The sequence below is a fragment of the Hyperolius riggenbachi genome, chromosome 6 (assembly GCF_040937935.1).
Source record: "Hyperolius riggenbachi isolate aHypRig1 chromosome 6, aHypRig1.pri, whole genome shotgun sequence".
NCBI lineage: Eukaryota > Metazoa > Chordata > Amphibia > Anura > Hyperoliidae > Hyperolius > Hyperolius riggenbachi.
This window is the reverse complement of record NC_090651.1, coordinates 165,199,718-165,220,135: the sequence shown is the minus strand read 5'-3', so window position 1 is coordinate 165,220,135 and position 20,418 is coordinate 165,199,718. Positions and strand designations below refer to the sequence as shown.

Below are 20,418 nucleotides of genomic sequence, written 5' to 3'. Positions count from 1 at the left end.
AAGGTGGGGAGGAGGGTGACACAAGGTGGGAAGGAGGGTGACACAAGGTGGGGAGGAGGGTGACACTGACTGGGTGGAGAGGTGGGTGACACAAGCTGGGGAGGAGGGTGACAAGGTGGGGAGGAGGGTGGCACTGACTGGGTGGGGAGGAGGGTGACACAAGGTGGGGAGGAGGGTGACACTGACTGGGTGGGGAGGAGGGTGACACAAGGTGGGGAGAAGGGTGACACTGACTGGGTGGGGAGGAGGGTGACACAAGGTGGGGAGGAGGGTGACACTGACTGGGTGGGGAGGAGGGTGACACAAGGTGGGGAGGAGGGTGACACTGACTGGGTGGGGAGGAGGGTGACACAAGGTGGGGAGGAGGGTGACACTGACTGGGTGGGGAGGAGGGTGACACTGACTGGGTGGGGAGGAGGGTGACACAAGGTGGGGAGGAGGGTGACACTGACTTGGTGGGGAGGAGGGTGACACAAGGTGGGGAGGAGGGCGACACTGACTGGGTGGGAAAGAGGTTGACACAAGGTGGGTAGGAGGGTGGCACTGATTGGGTGGAGAGGAGGGTGACACAAGGTGGGGAGGAGGGTGGCACTGACTGGGTGGGGAGGAGGGTGACACAAGGTGGGGAGGAGGGTGACAAGGTGGGGAGGGTGACACTGACTGGGTGGGGAGGAGGGTGACACAAGGTGGGGAGGAGGGTGACAAGGTGGGGAGGAGGGTGACACTGACTGGGTGGGGAGGAGGGTGACACTGACTGGGTGGGGAGGAGGGTGACACTGACTGGGTGGGGAGGAGGGTGACAAGGTGGTGAGGAGGGTGACACTGACTGGGTGGTGAGGAGGGTGACACAAGGTGGGGAGGAGGGTGGCACTGATTGGGTGGGGAGGAGGGTGACACAAGGTGGGGAGGAGGGTGGCACTGACTGGGTGGGGAGGAGGGTGACAAGGTGGGGAGGGTGGCACTGACTGGGTGGGGAGGAGGGTGACACAAGGTGGGGAGGATGGCACTGACTGGGTGGGGAGGAGGGTGACACAAGGTGGGGAGGAGGGTGACAAGGTGGGGAGGAGGGTGACACAAGGTGGGGAGGAGGGTGACACAAGGTGGGGAGGAGGGTGACACAAGGTGGGGAGGAGGGTGACACTGACTGGGTGGGGAGGAGGGTGACAAGGTGGTGAGGAAGGTGACACTGACTGGGTGGTGAGGAGGGTGACACAAGGTGGGGAGGAGGGTGACACAAGGTGGGAAGGAGGGTGACACTGACTGACTGGGTGGGTAGGACGGTTACAGTCACAGTACAGTGAGTCAAGTGGAGAGGAGACACTGACAGAGCGTACTCACCATATTCTTATTTCCCTGTTTGTCTTGTCTCTTTGTGGTAGTTGCTGGAGCGGCAAGTCACAGGAAGAGTGTGGATGCTGCGGGACAACAAACCGCACGTGGGGTGGGTAGCAGTAGCTTGGAGGGCGGGAAGCACTCTGGGGCGAAGCTGAGGCAGACACACAATTGGAGGGTGAGTAGCGCGGCACTCTGGGGGCGGAGCTGAGGTGGCCAGGAGGCAGCATGATTGGAGGGCGGGCAAGCAGCATCTGCAAAGACCACTGGCTGCTTGCTCTGCTCTACTCCGCCCCCCTCCACACTCGCTGGCACACACTTACTTCCCTGTGAGCCTTGGACCCTCCTCCTTATCAGCGATTGGTTCCAGCTGGCCGCTCTGCGCTCCATTAGCATGCACGCTCCATGCATGCTGCGCGGCGGCGGCGTGTGATGACGTCACACAGCCAAGACTGGCTGAGCCTGCCCCTGACTCCCGAGCAAAGGAAGAAGATTTAAAATAAAAAAATAAATAAAAAAGACATTGCGCTGGGCGCCCTTACGGACCCAGCGCCCGGGGGCACCTGTCCTACCCCGACCCCCCGAAGCTACGCCCCTGTGTGTTCGCTGAAAGGCCTGGCAGTGATGCTGTGGCCTGGCTGGCTGTGATGCTGTGGCCGGGTTTGCTGGCGGTGATGCTGTGGCCGATGCTGTGGCTGGGTTGGCGGTGATGCTGTGGCTGGGTTGGCTGGCGGTGATGCTGGGCTGTGCTTGGCTGGTTGAAGTAAATGCTGGCCTGACTGGTGGTGATGCTGTGGCCTTTTTGACAGTGATTCTGGGCTGGTTGGCTTGTGGTGATGCTGGGCTGGCTGGCCTGGATAGTTTAGGTAGTGACAGGTGCCCCCTAGTTAAGGTAGCGCCATGAGTCCCCAAGTTTAGGTAGTGACAGGAGCCCCCCCAGTTCAGGTAGTGACAGGAGCCCCCCAGTTCAGGCAGTGACAGGAGTCCCCCAGTTCAGGCAATCACAAGAGCCCCCCAGTGTAAGTAGTGACAGGTGACCCCCAGTGTAAGTAGTGACAGGTGACCCCCCGTTCAGGTAGTGACAGGGACCCCCCAGTTCTGGTAGTGACAGGGACCCCCAGTGTATGTAGTGGCAGCAGCCCTCAGTTTAGGTAGTGAGTGACAGGGACCCCCAGTTAGGTAGTGATGGACCCCCAGGTTAGGTAGTAAGTGACAGGGACCCCCAGGTTAGGTAGTAAGTGACAGGGACCCCCAGGTTAGGTAGTGAGTGACAGGCGCCCCCCAGGTTAGGTAGTGAGTGACAGGCGCCCTCCAGGTTAGGAAGTGACAGGAGCCCCCCAGGTTAGGTAGTGAGTGACAGGGACCCCCAGGTTAGGTTGTGAGTGACAGGGCCCCCCAGGTTAGGTTGTGAGTGACAGGCGCCACACAGTTAAGTAGTGAGTGACAGGGACCCCCAGGTTAGGTTGTGAGTGACAGTCAAGGACCCCCAGGTTAGGTTGTGAGTTACAGGGACCCCTAGTTAGGTAGTGACTGACAGGGACCTCCAGGTTAGGTTGTGAGTGACAGGGACCCCCAGGTTAGGTTGTGAGTGACAGGCGCCCCCCAGTTAAGTAGTGAGTGACAGGTGCCCCCCAGGTTAGGTTGTGAGTGACAGGGACTCCCAGGTTAGGTAGTGAGTGACAGGGACTCCCAGGTTAGGTAGTGAGTGACAGATGGCACCCCTCCCAGGTTAGGCCGCCCCTCCCCCCGGGCCCGCTTAGAGCCGTTTTTGAGGGCTGGAGGGGTCGCAGCATGAGGGGAGAGCTTGGTGGCATGTCTGTGGGGAGGGGGGAAGGGCCCCCCCTCCCTCACCTCGGGCTCTGCGCTCCCCTCCAGCTTTGAATAAACATTGTATGCAGGCGGCGGGGCAGCGGCGGTAGATACATACCTTCCGTACGCTCCAAGGATGCTCCTCTCTCTAGCTTCTGACGCGACTTCCGGTATAAACAGGAAGTTGCGTCAGACACTAGAGGGAGAACCATCCGCGCTGGAGCGCACGGAAGGTATGTATCTGCCACTGCCCAGGCGCCTGTATACAATGTTTATTCAATGCTGGAGGGGAGTACAGATGGGAGAGCCCGAGGTAAGGGAGGGGGGGGCCTTCCCCCCTCCCCACCGACGTGCCACCAAGCTCTCCCCTCATGCTGCGACCCCTCGAACACCTAGCGGGGCATCCTGCTGCGGGCCCCCTGTGAGGTAGGGGCCCCATAGCAACGCTATGGGTGCTATAGCGATTGCTACGCCCCTGAATACCGGTATAAACAGGTCGGGGCAGTTTAACATGAACTGCGTTGGGCCAGGATCCAGGTAACAGGTAGTTTGGCGGAGGAGAAGGAGGATGCTTGATGTGACTTCTTTATCAATTTCCTTGAAGTTTGACCAAGGTGTTACATTGTCTTTGCTAATGGTCTTTGGTGCTATATAAGGCTCAGATGCTGTAAATTGGATGGCGGACCGGATAGCAGAGACTTTGTCTGAGAGGAAATGGGCAAATTGGTCGCAGAGGTCCTTTGAAGACTGGATATAAAATTTTTGCCATGCCGGGTTGTAGAGTTTTTCCACTGCGTGGAACAGTTGGGCTGGTTTGTTTACTGCATCTGCAATCTCATTTGATGGAAAGGAAGACTTTTCCTTAAAGGGAATGTGCAGGCAGATTAAAAAAAAAATGACATTTACTTACCTGGGGTTTCCTCCAGCCCCTTGCTGCCGACATGTCCCTCACCAGCAGCAGCACCACTCCCAGCGGACGGACGGACGGACGGAGTCCCCGCCGGTGCAGAGGCCAACCTAGCTAGGGGACCACCGGAGAGCAGCTGGGAGTGGATCTGCTGCGAACCTGATGCGGAAGCGAGAGTAGTGTATGTCATTTTTTCAATCATACAGTCAGCGACCTATGATGGTGTGTATTGGAAAGAGTATCAGCAAGTGAAGGAATGGATAACGAAACCTCCTTATTGAGAAGAGAAAGCCGCTGGATAGACAGGCTGAACACTCTTACGCCAGACGGTTTGAATATGGCCCTTAAAATTAAGATATTTTCTATGATTGATTAATGGCTATTTAAAGGACACCCGAGGCGAAAATAAACAAATGAAATAAACGACTGTATCTATCTTTCTTCTCCTAAAAATGACTTTTGAAGATATTCCACAGTTTTATTTTATGTTTAAATGCACTTTTAAGTTCTAACTGTTTTATTGTTGTTGCTCATGACACATTCATTGAAGTACGCCAGAGCTAAAATGTATGAACTATTGACCCTTTTTATATCTGCTCTCAGAAGCCATTTTTTTGCTAGCAAAGTGTTTTATAGTTGGAATTCCTTAAAGAGACTCTGTAACATTAAAAAACGCCCCTGGGGGGTACTCACCTCGGGTGGGGGAAGCCTCGGGATGCCGTCCTCTGTCCCACGGGGGTCTCGCTGCAGCCCTCTGAACAGCCGGCGACAGACCCGACTGTGACTTCAATATTTACCTTTGCAGGCTCCAGCGGGGGCGCTGTGGCTGCTGTCGGCTCCGAAGTAGACGGAAATACCCGATCTCAGTCGGGACCGCTCTACTGCGCAGGCGCCGGAGACTTGCGCCTGCGCAGTAGAGCGGACCCGACGGCGATCGGGTATTTCCGCCTACTTCGAAGCCGACAGCCGTCAGAGCGCCTGCGCTGGAGCCGGGAAGGTAAATAATGACGTCACCGCTGTACGGAGGGCTGCAGCGAGACCCCCGAGGGACGGAGGATGGCGTAGGAAGCCTCATTAGGATCCTGAGGCTTCCCCCACCTGAGGTGAGTACCCCCCAGGGGACGTTTTCACGTTACAGTTCCTCTTTAACAGTGAGGGTCACACTGTAGCCACTTCCTGCCTGAGTCAGGACTGAGTCAGCCACTTACATACCTGATATTTAACTCTTTTAGGCAGAGAAAGAAAAAAGGAACATTAGGAACATTAGGAAGTTATTTGTACATACTCATGTCTATCTCATCATGTCACCTTGGGTATCCTTTAAAATGTTACTCTCCCTTTAAGGTTGTACCCGCCTTTAGTGGGTGTGTTTATATAAAAAAAAGTTTTATAATGATGTCATTTCTGTGAGTGTTTTAGCATTTGACAAAGGCCTGTGTGCCGAAATGTTGTGCTTTTTGTTTAAAGGGACAGGGCACTAGTATGATAGTGTAAAAGGTTGACTATGTCAGAGTATTTAGATTTCTATGGGCCCACCCAAACAGGTCATAGTAATGCTGCTTTAAGAGCAAAAAGCATCTCCCCTTTAACATGCCCAGCCACATGAATCTAGAAAGGGATCTTGTGTCCTGTATTCAGTGCTCAGTACAGCGCAGGTGGAAGGAGTGAGAGGAGAAGTACACTCTACCCGTCTTGCAGCAGTACCCAGTTTGGAAGCGTGCTGGTGGCTTCAGTGTGAAACAGAAAGCACTGGTGTGTAAGACCTCTGCTCTACCAGGCAAACCATCCAGAGAGAAGTCCAGAGCACTGTGGACACAGTGGGGTGGTGTGAGACCTGGTCTTCCAGAAACTTCTGAGGCCAGATACAGTGTGCTGTGTGTTGATAAGACCAGCCTGCAGAAGCTGGACTGCTCAGAAGGACTTCTATGCAGAAATCTTGAGAAGCGTAAGTACCAGAAACTGAATTGACTGAATTGTGTTATACCAGTTATACAGAACTGTTTACTGAAGTTATATACATTGCTTCCCATAATTTTTCATACCCCTGGCAAATTTTGACTTAAAGTTACTTTTATTCAACCAGCAAGTAATTTTTTGACGGGAAATGACATAGGTGTCTCCCAAAAGATAATAAGACGATGTACGAGAGGCATTATTGTGGGAAAAAAACATTTCTCAGCTTTTATTTACATTTGAGCAAAAAGTGTCCAGTTCAAAATTATTCATACCCTTTACAAATTATCACAATCTCTGGGAAAATCCAAAGTTCTATACCATTCCAAATAGTCCAAGCTGTTCTAAAGCATCCTAATTACCCTGATTAATTGGGAACAGCTATTTTAATCAACTCAACAGGTGAAAAACAGCAGCTCTCTGCAGTTGGTTTGTGGACAGTCATGGCTAATGGCCCATACACACGGGCTATAACTGGCACGCACGTGTTGCGTCGACAGGTCGCCCGTGTGTATGAGGCGTGCACCCCAAACCGTCACTCGTCGCTGCTGTCTCCAGGGGATTGGCGCAGCCAATCGCCGGCAAAAGCTGTCGCCGCAACATCGACGCAACTGTCGCTAGTCCGCCGTGTGCATGCGGACTAGCGACAGCAACTCCATACACAATGTATGGAGCTTCCGGCGGGGGGACGGCGAGGGGAAGGAACCTTTGGCGACAGCTTCCGCCGAATCTGTGTCCCTCTGTGCGCTGTGTGTACGGCTGTTGCACAGAGGGACCTGGCGATGAGCTGTCGCTGCTTTTTTTTTTTTATGGCTCGATCCACCGCTGTGGCTCATGTGTATGAGCCTTAAGACAAAGGAGCTCAGTGAGGACCTGCAGCTGCGCATAGTGGCTGCTTACAAGTCAGGAAAGGGCTACAAGGCCATTTCTAAATGTTTTCAAGTTCCAGTGGCTACAGTGCAAAGTATTATTAAAAAATACAAGATGTTCCACACTGTGGGAAATCTCAGAGGACATGGTTGGAATCCAAAAGTGAAACCTGTGCTGGCCAGGAGGATAGTGAGAGGTGAAAAAGAATCCAAGGATCACTATCAAGGCCATCCTGGTGAATCTGGGCTCTGCTGGTGGCAATGTCTCAAGGCAGACAATCCACACTGCTGTGTTCCCCAGATGCAGACCAAGGAGGACGCCGCCAGTGCAGCTTCTAGGCCAAACTGCTTCCAGGGTGAGTGTCAAAAAATACGCCCCCCCTCCCAGTACAGGTGGTGATGGCACTTGTCTCTTGCTGGCTCCTAAACTCCCTCAGCCAAGGCCAGATTTGTATTTTTCACTACCCAAAGCTTGGTTTCATCTACCGCCCCTCGTGAGACCTAAGATCCAAGTATATGGTAGACCAATATCGCCCTTCATGTTTCATCACTAGGTTGACAGCTTTGGGGAGCAAGGTCTAAGAAGGCACACTGCTGACCTATACTTACTAATCAATGAAAAAAGGGGCAGGTGGGAGGTACATTTGCCTGGCACATAGTGTCTGGGTATGTATGAGCACAATGGGCTTATTCGTTATTAGCCATTTAATGATTTGCTTACATTGTGGGGCAACTATGCACATGCCAGATTCTCAACTAAAATTGCTCCCCTCAAGCATGCTATGGGAGGGTAGGCATATGTGAAAGGCAGTAATATGTCACAGGAATATGCTGGGGGGCAGGGGAGACTGCACCAGGAATGCATGGAATCACACGAGCATGCTGCACTAGCAGTATCCCAGCTATGCGTGGAGGTAAAAGTCTGTTACTGGAATGGGGGGAGGGGGGGGGGGGGGTCATAGATGGTGGAGGAAAAAAAGGAGCAGTGGTCTGACACTGATTGAATTGGTTAGGTTTGGGCGACATTATATCAAGATAGGGGGCACGACCTGGAAGAAACAATCTGCCAGGAAAACAAGCTGGAAGTCAGGTGTAAATGAGCATAGATGGGGGAAAGGGAGGTGGTCTGTTGCAGAGAAGAGATAGCATGTAGCACTACAGACTACACAACACGATACATACATAGACATATGACTATGGTAGGGAATAGATTGTGAGCCCTTCTGAGGCACAGTTAGTGACAAGACCATATACTCTGTACAGCAATTTGGAAGATGTTGGCGCTATATAAATACTAAATAATAATAATAATAATAATAATAATAAAGTGCAGCAGAGACTTGGGTTTATGGGCAGCAGCAGTCTGAAGCCAATTGGGTGAGGCATGAAGTAGCAATTTGGTATTGATGTTTGGAGGTAAATGGTTTTTTAAAAAAAAGTACAGAAGGGGTTAATACATTCTTAAAGGACTTACGAGGCCTGTTTGCTCCCCAAAAAATAAAAAAAGTTAGATACCTGTGTCAGTTTGTGAGGCACGGAGGACGCGTCTGCGCCCTCCGTGCCGTTGCGCCGGGTCCCCGCCGCTCAGTATCCCCCCGAACGTCTCCTGACCGCACGGCCCGGGTCGGGCTCTCCAGCCTTCACAAAGATGGCCGCCGGAGCTGGCCGCGGCTGTGCAGTCCGCATAGCCGCGAGTGCGGCTGCGCAGCTCTAAGGCCAACCCCCCGATTCACGCTACAGGAAACAGCCTGTTACGTGGATCGGGGGGTTGGCCTTAGAGCTGCGCAGCCGCACTCGCGGCTATGTGGACTGTGCAGCCGCGGCCAGCCCCGGAGGCCATCTTTGTGAATGCTGGAGAGCCCGACCCGGGCCGTGCGGTCGGGGGACGTTCAGGGGGATACTGAGCGGCGGGGACCTGGCGGAACGGCACGGAGGGCGCGGACGGCGTCCTCCGTGCCTCACAAACTGACACAGGTATCTAACTTTTTTTTTATTTTTTTTTTAGCAAAAAGGCCTCGTAAGTCCTTTTAAAACCAGCCAGAAGCAGGATCTGCCACTGTTACTAAAGAGTGTCAGATTGTGCAGCTGCACTCTCTGGTCAAACAAAGTGAAAGTAAATCTTCCCAACTCACTACGGCCTAGTGCACACCAAAAACTGCTAGCAGATCCGCAAAATGCTAGCAGATTTTGAAACGCTTTTTCTTCTTTTTCTGCAGCGATTCAGCTAGCATTTTGCAGGTTTTGTGAAGCGTTTTTGGTGTAGTAAATTTCATGTACTGTTACAGTAAAGCTGTTACTGAACAGCTACTGTAACAAAAAACGCCTGGCAAACCGCTCTGAAGTGCCGTTTTTCAGAGCGGTTTGCGTTTTTCCTATACTTAACATTGAGGCAGAAACGCATCCACAATCCAAAATCTGCAGCAGCCCGGGAGTATGCGTTTCTGCAAAACGCCTCCCGCTCTGGTGTGCACCAGCCCATTGAAATACATTACCCTAGCGGATCCGCACCCGCAAGCGGATCGCAAACCGCAGCAGAACAGCTCTGGTGTGCACTAGGCCTACCTGTGTGTTCCCACAGTCCTTCTCACTACTACAGACACAGAGGGCCCAACCGTCCCGATCTCGTCGGGACTGTCACGATTTGGGGGGACTCTCCCGCTGTCACCGTATGAGCCCCCCAAGTCCCGGCGGCAGTGGGCAGCAGTAAAAAAAAAATGATCGAGGCATAGGCCGCGCGTGGTATGCGGGATGCGGCCATATCATTACTACCCCCCTCCCTCCTTCCTTGAGATCTGCCCCCGTGTCCCCGTTAGCAGAGTGCGCAGCGAGCGGAGCGGGCTGTCATTACCTGCGTCCATGCACGCATACCGATGTCCGGCTTCACTCTGCTTCCTGTGACGTCACAGGAAGCAGGAAGCTGGATAAAGACATCGGTATGCGTGCATGGACGCAGGTAATGACAGCCCGCTCCGCTCGCTGCGCACTCTGCTAACGGGGACACGGGGGCAGATCTCAAGGGAAGGAGGGAGGGAGGTAGTAATGATATGGCCGCATCCCGCATACCACGCGCGGCTGGCGCCTCGATCATTTTTTTTTACTGCTGCCCACTGCCGCCGGGACTTGGATCTTTTTTTGGCATCCATCCTCACCCTCCTCCCCACCCACGGGCACCCTTACCCTCCTCCCCACCCACGGGCAGGGTGTATGAGGGTATATTTAGTAAAAAAAAAGAATAAGGGCATAAATATTAATAATAAAAAAAAATCTTCAAAAAACGATGGTAGGCGTGTCTTGGGGGTGTGGTTAGGGGTGTGGTTAGGGGTGTGGCCAGTGTCCCGGTTTCTTAGTTTAAAATGTTGGGAGGTATGCAGACAGTAAGCCCTGTGCACACAGAAGCACCTACTCACTGTGCAGAGTTAGCTACTTACACAAGAAAGGAATGCCCATCCACCACTATAGCTGTGGGAGAACCTTGAATACCAAACTGATAGACCCACATTGTCAGTTCAGGCAGCCTCTCTCTTGTTTGACATCATTAAAAAGCACCCCAGCTGAGGCAATGCATTTAAAAGAAAACATTAATCATTAGTCAAATTATTTCCTCCTGCAGAGTCTTCCCCACTAAAGTTCACCTGGTGGGAGTGAGAGTACATACAAGTTACTCTCATCGTTCTGGGTTTGTTTGCTGGCACTTCTCTAATGTGCTTTGCAATGAGGGAGGGATGTTTAGGGCACAAGCAAAATAGCCCTGTGATTCCTCTGCTGCAGCTCTACATGCTGCCTCTCCTCTGTGCAGAGCTCTAAGCAGCTGCCTAATAAATACCTGTCCTGATGCACACTTTTCCCTCCAATGGCTGGGGCGGTATTTCCCTTCCTCTCAGTACCTTGTGTTAGCAGAGGAGCTGTGTCACATGATCGTCCATCTTCCTCTCACTTCCAGGTGCGTCTGACGTCACTGGATGCGGAAGAGAGTGCCGGCCGGTCGGAAAGTCACTAGCGAACGAGCGGAAATTGCCGTGGTGGATGAACGGGACGGCGACACCACCGGAGGAGACAAAACCGCTGGGCTGAATAGCTCTATAGGCGCTCTTGTCATTGAGGATTATGTAAGTGCGCTGGATGGCGCAGGGCTGAATATTGATGTTTTAAGGTTAGGCTACGAGCGGTTTTATGATCTTGTTTTACATGCACACTGGATTAAATCTATTTTGAATACTGTGCAAGAGGAGCTGATGTTGCCTGGTTCTTTGGTGATACTGAATGCTAGACCCACCTGGATCTGAGGTGCTGGGGCGTAACTAGACATCACTGGGCCCCCCTGCGAAACTTTGGATGGCCCCCCCCCCCCTCATCCCCACCGCTTTCTGCACAAGAAAACTGAGGACCAATGTGTTTTCCCCATGCAGATAAAAACACTTAGACTTAAAGGAAATGTCAGGCAATCTATGCTCCCCCCAGATCTACTTACCCGGGGCTTCCTCCAGCCCATTGCAGCTGACAAGTCCCTCGTTGCAGCTCTGTTCCCAGTACATACATACAGACACAGCCGTATTATTTTACTACATGCAGTGGCGTATCTGGGCTAAATAGTGCCTATGGCAAACACTGAAGTTGCGCCCCCCCTTCCCATTCCCAGAGAATAGGATCTTTAAGATCCTCGACAACTGAATGCAAAGTACGGCAAACGCTCAACTTCCATTTTGCACCCGTCATGTAAAAAGGTGTGATGTCGCTCACAGGAAGATGGATCGGAGAATGCTCGTCGTTGCTGGATCCATCTTCTTACATGTTGTGCCAGTGAGTACCGTATTTAGTTTTGAGACCGTGAGCTGACTAAATGTTCACTTTCCTCCCTCCACTTACCCCAGCATCTACTCATTGCTGGTCAGTGTTCTTATCAGGATGATCTCCTGTAGCAGCTCTGATAAAGTCAAGGACCTGTGAATCTTCTCACTTGCAGCTATATACTGTGAGCCTGCTGAGAGCAATGTATGGGCAGCTTAGGCTGTACACCTTACAATGCCTATATAGCAGCTCTCAGGAAGTTTACAGCACACAGCTGCAGGTCAGAAGATTCACATGTCCTTTGCTTTTATCAGCGCAGGAGATCACCCTGATAAGGACACACAGATCAGTGTGATGATCCCTGTCTCTTCCTGCCGCCGCCCTCAGCATAGAGACCCCACTCATCTGCTCCATGTGTGTCCCCAGTGCAGCAGCTCCAGCTACACACACTCCTCTCCTCTCTCACCCCCATCAGCCCCAGCGTGCACGCTGGGCTCCATGGCCAATCAATAGGGGGATGTGAGTGATGTTGCCAGGGCGACACAGAAGCTGTCAGCAGAGAGGTGGACGCCTGGACTGGACACTGACACAGTCCTCTGCCTCTTCCTACTTGTACAGACAGCTGGGCTGGCTGGTAGGGAGACGTAATTTGCTAATTGATGCGCCCCCCTGGGAGGTGAAAGACAAGGGCACCTATAGCAGGAGCTCTATGTGCATGGCTCCAGATACACCTCTGACTACACGAGAGCACATGCTATATGGAGGAACAACAATGACATGCTGAACATAAGATATATTCACTGTAACTTTATCAATCAGTGACATTGTGAATGTTTTGCCACTGTTATTACAGGATCTTGGACTCCATATGACACAACAAGCTCTCAATGAGGCAGTGACAGTCAGACATCAATCTTACCCACTCTGCTGTGTTGTAAAAGTAATTTGAGGCCATAAGGTCATGTGTGATAAGAATCTAGGAATCTCTTTGGAATGATTGCTGATAAGGGACAGTGTACAACTTTTTTTCACCCTGTGACTCTTTTGTTTGTAACTTGTACATTAAGTCTTCAGAACTTTGCTGCAGTGTGAGACAGATGTTTTTTACGAACCCTAGGGAGCAGGGACAGTGTACAAATTCCAAAGTGTGTATGATTCCTTATCTGTGTGGTGGACACATGCAGTCAATATAACAATGGTGTGAGAGCAGAATACATTTTCTCTCCATGCCCTTAGCGGTCAGTCTCTCAAACTTTTCCCCACATAGGCCCCCTGTGGCTTCTGGGCCCCCCTGCATAGGCATCCCTTGCAGGGTCTATTGTTACGCCTCTGCTGAGGTGGCTTCGATTTGGTGAGCTGCCACAATTGTGGGAGAGTCTGGTGGACTTACACACGGTGTGAATCACGTTTGCATCACAACCACTCGGGGTGTTTTGATTTTGATTTTTATGGCATAATTTTGCAGTAATGCACTATGTGGAGCATGTTTGATTTTTTAAAGATATAACCCCTTCAAGAGGAGCGCTGCCATTCATTTATAAACTGTTATTCACGTGGAACTGTGGTGGCGAACACTCTGTCTAATGCATAGCGTTCTCAGTTTTGTATAGAACGGGCAGGCGCAGTTTGCTGTTGTTGCATACTTGCTTTCTCTGCTCTGCGCGGTCTGACACTTTCTCCTCTCCTCTGTGTCCCCTGGCTTCAACCTCCCACACTGCGCTCAGGGCAGTTGCACACCGTGACCGGCCCAAGATGCAGCAGTGGACGCGACTTCTCCAGATAAGGCGCACAAAAGCTCGCTTGGCCTCTGCAAATACTCATCGGGACAAAGAAGAAGACTTCTGGTCTTCTGTGTTATGGTCAGATGAAACAAAATTGAATTGTTTAGTCACAATGATGTTTCCTTCATTTGGCGTAAAAAAGGGGAAGCCTTCAACCCAAAGAACACAATCCCCACTGTCAAACATGGTGGTGTAAACCTAATGCTTTGGGGGTGTTATTCAGCCACTGGACCAGGGAACCTAATCACAGTCAACGGCATCATGAAAAAAAGGGCAATACATGAGGATTCTCAATGATAACATCAGGCAGTCTGCAGAGAAACTTAGCATTGGGCACCAGTGGACATTTCAGCATGACAATGACCCAAAACACACAGCAAAAGTGGTGAAGAAATGGTTAGCAGACCACAACATTATTGTTTTGGAGTTGCCCAGCCAGAGTCCTGACTTGAATCCAACTGAGAATCTGTGGAGGGGTCTTAAAGGTCAGGGTGATAGCAAGAAGACCCCTCCATCCTGAAAGATTTGAAACTCATTGCTTAAGTTGAATGGGCAAAAATACCTGTGGGACATGCAAAAAGCTGGTCTGCAATTATAGGAAGCGTTTGTTGATGTAATAGTCAATAAAGGCTTTTCTATTGATTATTGAGAAGGGTATGAATAAGTTTGGACTGGACACTTTTTGCTGAAATGTAAATAAAAGCTGAGAAATGTTTTTCTTCCACAATAATGCCCCGTGTACATAGTCTTATTATCTTTTTGGAGACACCTCATTTACAGTCCAAAAATTACTTGCTGGTTGAATAAAAGTAACTTTAAATAGGAATTGTCACGAAAATCTTAAAATTTAAAACACATACAAATAAGAAGTACATTTTTCCCAGAGTAAAATTAACCATAAAATACTTTTCTCCTATGTTGCTGTCACTTACAGTAGGTAGTAGAAATCTGGCATTACCGACAGGTTTTGGACTAGTCCATTTCTTCATGGGAAATTCTCTCTTATTCTTTATAAAGACATTCCCTGAAAATGATTAATACAAAGATGCTGGCCATCCTCCCTGCTTGCTGCACACTATTTTGGCAGTTGGACGGAGCAACTGCCATTCACTAAGTGCTTTTAAAAATAAAGAAAACCTTGAGAACCCCCCTATGAGAAGATGGGCTAGTCCAAAATCTGTCGGTAATGTCAGATTTCTACTACTTACTGTGAGTGACACAGCAACATAGGAGAAAAGTAATTTATGGCTCATTTTACTCAGGAAGAAATGTACTTCTTATTTGTATGTGTTTTACATTTTAAGATTTTTGTGACAGTTCCTCTTTAAGTCAAAATTTGCCAGGGGTATGAATAATTATGGGCAGCACTGTATGCATTTACCTTCGCTTAATCTTTCTGCCAGACATGCTGGGACTTGTTGACCTACTGCACTGTGTTCTGTGATAACACCACCGTTTGCATAGTGGTTCATTTCAGTTTGCATATGTTTGATATGTTGCAGTTATAAGTTTGTCATTTACACTGCTAAGCATTCTTTACTAAAATAAGATTTATTTAAATTGCAACTGATTGTGATCTTTTGGTTCCACTACACTAGACACCTGGGCCCATATGCAATTTACCGTACTTTTCCCCTGAATTCTCACCTGGGTGATCTTTTCAAACTTGTCAATAAAATACCCGCTAAACCACCAGTAAGCAAATAAATACTTAAAATAATTTTGATAGTAGTAGTAGTAGATAAAAATATTTCCTAGGAGATAACTAAGGAATTGCATATGGGTTCTGCTGTTACAATATCATGTACAAGCCAGAAAATGTAATTTTACGTAAAATAAATTCCAAGACATGGGGCTTGATTCACTAACCGGTGCTAAGCCTGCCTGTTAGTGTGCCTTGTCTGAGGATAGTGTGCCTTATCTGAGTTAGTGCGCCTTATCTGAGGTTAGTGTACCTTATCTGAGGTTAGTGTGCCTTATCTGAGTTAGTGTGCCTTATCTGAGTTAGTGTGCCTTATCTGAGGTTAGTATGCCTTATCTGAGGTTAGTGTGCCTTATCTGAGATTAGTGTGCTTTAAGAGATAGTGTGCCTTATCTGAGTTAGTGTGCCTTATCTGAGGTTAGTGTGCCTTATCTGAGTTAGTGTGCCTTATCTGAGGTTAGTAAGCCTTATCTGAGGTTAGTGTGCCTTATCTGAGATTAGTGTGCCTTAAGAGATAGTGTGGCTTATCTGAGTTAGTGTGCCTTATCTGAGTTAGTGTGCCTTATCTGAGTTAGTGTGCCTTATCTGAGGTTAGTGTGCCTTATCTGAACTTAGTTCCCCTTAAGTAGCTTTCTGCACACTAAAAGATGCACAAAGCTACATTGCGCACTGCACGATAACATCGCACCCGCTATACTGTACATTATCGTCGCATCATATACAGTATAGCGGGTGCAAAATTATCGCCGCACTGCGCGCAAAGATCAACGCATTACGCTGTGTGTGCAGTACACAATGTAGCTTTGTGCATCTTTTAGTGTGCACAAAGCTACTTAACCTATTTTGGTTCCTGGATGTAGAAACTACGTCCAGGAACCATGCGTGCTACCATGCGCTCCCGCGGCCGATCGTGCGCGTGCACGCGCGTTCCCGGCCCGCGGTTCGTTAGCTAGGCAATCAGTGAATCGGGCTATGGTGCCCGATTACTGATTCCTCTCCCCCGCTGAAAAAGCGACAGCTTCTCTCGGAAGCTGCGCCTTTTCTGGCTGTTACCTCCCCCGTGCGTCGCTCTAAGCGTATGTTACGCTTAGAGTGACGTCATGTAAACAAAAAGTAATACTACAACTAAAATAAAAAAAAAATAAGAATTTAACACACATTTACATTATAAACATATTGTTTACATCCCACCCTCCCAAAACTACCCAAATAAAATGTTTAATATAAAAATAAAAAAACCATTACAATAAAAAAAAAAACATTACAATAGACAAAAAACATGTAAATATTTACCTAAGGGTCTAAACTTTTTAAATATCAATGTAAAGATGATATATTTCTATATTTTTTTTATTTTAAACTTGTAAATAGTGATGAATGCAAAACGGAAAAAATTCACCTTTATTTCCAAATAAAATATTGTCGCCATACATTGTGATAGGGACATAATTTTAACGGTGTAATAACCGGGACATATGGGCAAATACAATACGTGAGTTTTAATTATGGAGGCATGTATTATTTTAAAACTATAATGGCTGAAAACTGAGAAATAATGATTTTTTTTCCGTTTTTTTCTTATTCTTCCTGTTAAAATGCATGTACAGTAAAGTGGCTCTTAGCAAAATGTACCCCCCAAAGAAAGCCTAATTGGTGGCGGAAAAAACAATATAGATCAGTTCATCGTGATAAGTAGTGATAAAGTTATAGGCTAAGGAATAGGAGGTGAACATTTCTCAAGTGAAAACGACAGAACGCGAATGGGTTAAGGGGCACTAACCTCAGATAAGGCACACTAACCTCAGATAAGGCACACTAACTCAGATAAGGCACACTAACTCAGATAAGGCACACTAACTCAGATAAGGCACACTAACCTCAGGTAAGGCACACTAACCTCAGATAAGGCACACTAACCTCAGATAAGGTTAGCGCTGTAGTTTGTGCCCACTAAGTGATAAGGTACACTAACCGGCTTAGTGCCGGTTAGTGAATCAAGGCCATGGTCTTTTATATTAATTCCAAAGATTTAGATACTTGAAATCTGGTGTAAGTAAAGTGTCTGGAGTTCCAGAGCCAGTGAAGCTGCCCACATAAAGGCAATATGGAGAGTTTCAGAGGTGGAGCAATGGGGTCAATTTAAAGGAAACCTGAGACGAAGAGGGAGAAATAATTATACATACCGGGGGCTTCCTCTAGCCCCCTTCAGGCTTATCGAACCTGGTTTTTGTGAAGTTGGCCACAGAAAGTCCTCCAGGCCACAGTGTACTGCACACACGTACCCCCATTGTGCTCCCGTGGCCGGACTACTGCGCAGGCGCAGAATTCGCGAAGGGGGAACATGCGTGGCCAGTCTGCGCCAACTGGCCACGCCTGGAGGACTTTTCGGGGCCAGTTTAAACAGATCCAGGAGGCGAAGGAGGGTGGCAAGGGAGCGATAAGCCTGGAAGGGGCTGGAGGAAGCCGCAGGTATGTATAATTCCCACCTCCTTTGTCTCAAGTACACTTTAATTTGCATATTACAAATAGTATCGCTAGAGCTGTCAATCCCTTTGTCATACAGTAAGGGGGTGTCCTATATGATGAGGTCAGCGTAGAACTCCAGTTACCGGAAAGAAAAAAAAGCTAGACAAATAAACCAGAAGCACCAATAGTGTAGTCTTTTAACAAAAGGAAAAATAAATACACATCATACTACTTACAAACACGGGTTGCTTTTAGGCAACCACTATTTAGAGCATGTGGAGCAAATCTTCTCAACCCTAATGAAAAGCCCTTTTCCGAACTTGGGTTGCACTGCAATCAAAAAGGTCCACTGGAACCACTGGATATTGGTTGCATTGTAAACTACCAATTTTGGTAGTTCCTTATAAACTTTGTCATGCAGTATTACTGCAGGCAACCTCTGATTATGCATTTTCCCCCATGTGCTCAGTTTAGATGTACACTTTGTCCTCAATAAAATCTTCACAGTATACTTAATAACCCAGGTCAAGGCCTATCATTAGTACAGTATGCCCTTTATACACCCATATTTTATCCACAACTCCAGTTCTACGCCTACTAAGATTCTTTCTGACTTCACTCAGAAGTCTCAAGATAAAGTTGTATTGAAAGTTTCCACTCATAGTATAAAACCATTTGGTAGAAATGTTGGAAGTGTTGATGAGAATACTTTCCTATAAATTATGAGGTTGCTAGTTAAAGAAAGAAAAGGTATGTGATACCTGGCCCAAAAATCCAGATTCCGCCTTAAGGCCTTTATCAAACAGATACAGGAGCCGTTGAAACTTTGCATCATCATACTCAAACCGATCACCAAATGCTATGGCACAAATCACGTTGGCAACTGCATTATTTACAATGAAATGGGGATTAAATGGTTCACCTGGCAACGAAAAAAAAACAAAACATAAAATATATTTTATTTACATCAAATTTAAGAAAATGTTAATTGTTAGTTGTTTGTAAAGATTAAAACAGAGAATTCACCATCTTACTTACCTCTGCGAGATTTAAATTCGGCACTCAGACATCATGCTTCCTCAAGCACTCTCTCCTCCAGGGACTTCTTCCCCATCCCAAAGTTTCTCAGTGTTGTCAGGGCGAATCTTCTTTGCTCTTTCCAGGAATGCCCAAATGTGGCAATTATCACTCCTAAGGACAAAAATTAGAATTGTCATTCAGAGACAGACATTGGAAAAAAATCAAAAGCCGATCTATAATATAATGGTTTAAAAAAAAAGTTTTCATATTAGTTTGATGTTTATTTGTTTTTACAACTGCCTCAAAATGTACCCTTTTTACAGCCAAGGCAACAGTATATAATATGCTGGACATAAAGCCACTAAAATCCCATCTGCTGACATCAGTAATGTGTTTGCGTTCAAAGGCACCATCTAAGTTTTATTTAGGTCAGCTTTTTCTTCCAGTACATATGTAAGTGATGAAAGAATGCCTTTATTGTTTTTTGCAAACCCAAGACTTCTCTTTTGTCTGAATATGCACTGAGTTCCGATTCGCCTTTAACCCTGGCATTCAATATCCCCAGGATTTCTGTGCAAAAGGTGATACAATTAATTTTCCTAACCTTTTTTTCCTGTAACTTGCCAAAATGTGTCAAGCGAGGGTCTAGTATACAGTGCAGGAGAGTATTAATGTGTATGCACACCAATACTGTTCACAGCATGTTTTGTATTGATGCTTATAACCAGTGATGCTCATCTTTTTTCACTATTCGAGCTTGAATACCGAGCTCGAATAGTATTAGCTATCCGGGCTGTGCTATCCGAGCGCACTCGGATAGCAAGCAGCTATCCGGAGATATCCTAGCTACCCGAGCTCGGATAGCGTCACGAGCTCGGATAGCGTCACGTCTGACGTCACCTCGAGTCCTCACAAGCGAATCAGAGGGCTCCCAGCCCTCTGACTGCAGCCAATCACAGAGGGGGAACCTGGCCAAGCCCCCCTCTATAAATAGCGGGCGCCATCTTGCCTCACTTGTCCTGCTTGCGACTTACTGACTGATAGTACTGAGAGAACTGCTCCAGTGCTTTTTGTCTGTGTGCAAGTGCATTTATATTGTTCTAAACCAAGCGTTTTTACACTCCAACACTTGATATTCAACTGTATTGCTTTGTATTGTAGATAGATTGTATTTTAGGCAGTTTAGGTTGTGTGATTAGGGACTAGGGAGGGAGACTGTCACTGGTGCTGCTGCAGGCCTGCTACCAGCAGCTAGGCCCTGTGCCTAGGCAAGCCAGCCTGCCCTGCTCTGTGCTCTAGTCTCTAGTTACCTTACCTGTGCTATCACCTGTCCTACTCTACTCCTGTACTACTACTACTACTTCTGTGTTAGATTATTGTACTATTTTGTAGTTAGCAAGGCCCAGCTTTACTGCTATACCTGTCCTGCTGTATCTGCTCTCAGTAATCTAGTCACACCTGTTCTACTATTTAGCTCGATTCTTCTATTGTTTAGTTAGTAGTACTTGCTGTGTGTACTCACTCACTGTACTCTAGTCTGTGTTTAGGGACCGTCAGTCAGCGTCAGCTAGGGTCTTAGTGTGCGTGCGCAGTGCACATTTGCGCTGTCAGCACCCTCCAGTTGAATTGTACTGTAGTCTGACACCGTCAGTCAGCGTCAGCTAGGGTCTTTGTGTGCGTGCGCAGTGCACATCTGCGCTGTCAGCACCCTCCAGTTAGTGCTACACCCGTCCTCCTGTTGTTTATATATACTACTTCTATTGTGTACTATTAGCTGAATTGTACTATAGTCTG

The 20,418-nt window shown here is 48.2% G+C and overlaps 1 pseudogene; it reads right to left on the bottom strand.

Moving 5' to 3' along the window:
- LOC137521215 (cytochrome P450 2D15-like) overlaps positions 1-20,418 on the bottom strand; it is a 180,713-nt pseudogene that overhangs the window by 97,515 nt on the left and 62,780 nt on the right.